This window comes from Schistocerca americana, unplaced genomic scaffold (genome assembly GCF_021461395.2).
Source record: "Schistocerca americana isolate TAMUIC-IGC-003095 unplaced genomic scaffold, iqSchAmer2.1 HiC_scaffold_757, whole genome shotgun sequence".
Taxonomy (NCBI): domain Eukaryota; kingdom Metazoa; phylum Arthropoda; class Insecta; order Orthoptera; family Acrididae; genus Schistocerca; species Schistocerca americana.
In genome coordinates this window covers 42,501-45,000 of record NW_025726519.1, presented here as the reverse complement: position 1 = coordinate 45,000, position 2,500 = coordinate 42,501, and positions in this window count along the sequence as shown.

Below are 2,500 nucleotides of genomic sequence, written 5' to 3'. Positions count from 1 at the left end.
GCCTTAACCTAACCTATGTTGCGCCTTAACCTAACCTATGTTGCGCCTTAACCTAACCTATGTTGCGCCGTAACCTAACCTATGTTGCGCCTTAACCTAACCTATGTTGCGCCTTAACCTAACCTATGTTGCGCCTTAACCTAACCTATGTTGCGCCTTAACCTAACCTATGTTGCGCCTTAACCTAACCTATGTTGCGCCTTAACCTAACCTATGTTGCGCCTTAACCTAACCTATGTTGCGCCTTAACCTAACCTATGTTGCGCCGTAACCTAACCTATGTTGCGCCTTAACCTAACCTATGTTGCGCCTTAACCTAACCTATGTTGCGCCGTAACCTAACCTATGTTGCGCCTTAACCTAACCTATGTTGCGCCTTAACCTAACCTATGTTGCGCCTTAACCTAACCTATGTTGCGCCTTAACCTAACCTATGTTGCGCCTTAACCCAACACACGTTGGGCCTTAACCCAACACACGTTGGGCCTTAACCCAACACACGTTGGGCCTTAACCCAACACACGTTGGGCCTTAACCCAACACACGTTGGGCCTTAACCCAACACACGTTGGGCCTTAACCCAACACACGTTGGGCCTTAACCCAACACACGTTGGGCCTTAACCCAACACACGTTGGGCCTTAACCCAACACACGTTGGGCCTTAACCCAACACACGTTGGGCCTTAACCCAACACACGTTGGGCCTTAACCCAACACACGTTGGGCCTTAACCCAACACACGTTGGGCCTTAACCCAACACACGTTGGGCCTTAACCCAACACACGTTGGGCCTTAACCCAACACACGTTGGGCCTTAACCCAACACACGTTGGGCCTTAACCCAACACACGTTGGGCCTTAACCCAACACACGTTGGGCCTTAACCCAACACACGTTGGGCCTTAACCCAACACACGTTGGGCCTTAACCCAACACACGTTGGGCCTTAACCCAACACACGTTGGGCCTTAACCCAACACACGTTGGGCCTTAACCCAACACACGTTGGGCCTTAACCCAACACACGTTGGGCCTTAACCCAACACACGTTGGGCCTTAACCTGCTCTGTAATTGTCATACGACGCGTTAAATTAGTGTAGTGTTGCCTAACTGCAACCCCCGCAATATAGTTTGCTACTCGCACTGCCCGGTCCCCAGAGTATCGCTTCATGTTAAACACCTTGCAGCTATACACTGTAATGCGGATGGCGGCAGGACGTACATGCTCAATGCCCTTCGCAGTTGTTCATTGGCATTCGCATGGCGAAGCACAGCCTACGTTGTGGTACGGCTTGTGGCAACTGTCCGCTGATGTTGTACGTCCAAATCACACACTGTACCGCACATTGGTCCTCATGTACTGAATGATACATCGTGGTACATGTGTGACCGTACCACGACTGCGCCAACAACGGCGAACCATACGGTCCAAATATTGTGCACTCAGCTACGTGTCGTCTCCCTATAAGAGCTGGATTGCAGTATGGTATGCCGTGGATGGCGATCAGCATGAGCCGTCTGTTGATGTAGTGGCGCGTGTTGTCAGACGTAGTCGTCTCTTCTCACACACCGTGATAGCATGGTGCACTGCGTTCCACATCTGCGACATGCGACAGAGGCCGGTTGACAGTCGTTCGCGCAATGGACATCGCATACGTACGGGGGCCACCTTCCACGTGTTCGCGAAGCGTGCACATGTTGTTGCGTGTATGTGGGCAGACATAGTGTGTCGTGACACCTGACACAGGCATGCAACAATCGTTGAATTTGCAAATGGCGATGGACGTCTACGTTTGCTGGTGACGTTACGCAAATGAAGAACTGGTAAACCGTTGTGGTGCGGTTGTTCTCGCTAGAGGTGAATCAGTGATGGCGACGATCGGTTGAGCTACCAACCGGTTGTTTCAGCGATACCCACCATGCCCACGAACGTGAATGGCATGTGGGTGTGAAGCGATACGCGGCGGTGGCTGGGTGGGACCGTCCCCGGCCGGTGAGGGGGGGCCTTCCGGCGTGCTGGCCGCGCGGTGCGTGGGCGCACGCGCTACAGCCGGCTGGTGGGGGCGGCCAGTGGCAGGCGCGCCGGCCGACGGAGGCGGCAGGCGGCGCAGCTGCGCGCCGGCGCACCCTGCACGCGGCGCCGTGCGGCCAAAGTAGGTCCTCGCGGGCCCGGTGCGAAGCGCGGTGGACATCTGCAGTGTGCTGGTCCGATTGAGGACTGTGTGCGCTGAGGATGCGCCGCCGCCCGGCGCTCGGCGCCGCGACGCCGTCTGCTGCTCGGTCGCCTCTGCGGTTCTCGCAGGTGGATTGTATCGCAGCTGTGCGGACGTGTTGGCGCGTGCGCTGTGCTGGGAGAGTTCGCTTCGGCACCCAAGTGGGGCTTTTGTCCTTCTGTGGCGCTGGCGTTGGAGCTGCCGGCCACCGTAGGTGGCGCGTGTTGTCTCCCGCCGGCAATGCCACGACAGCACGCTCCCGGGCCTCTGTCGGCAGCGGCAA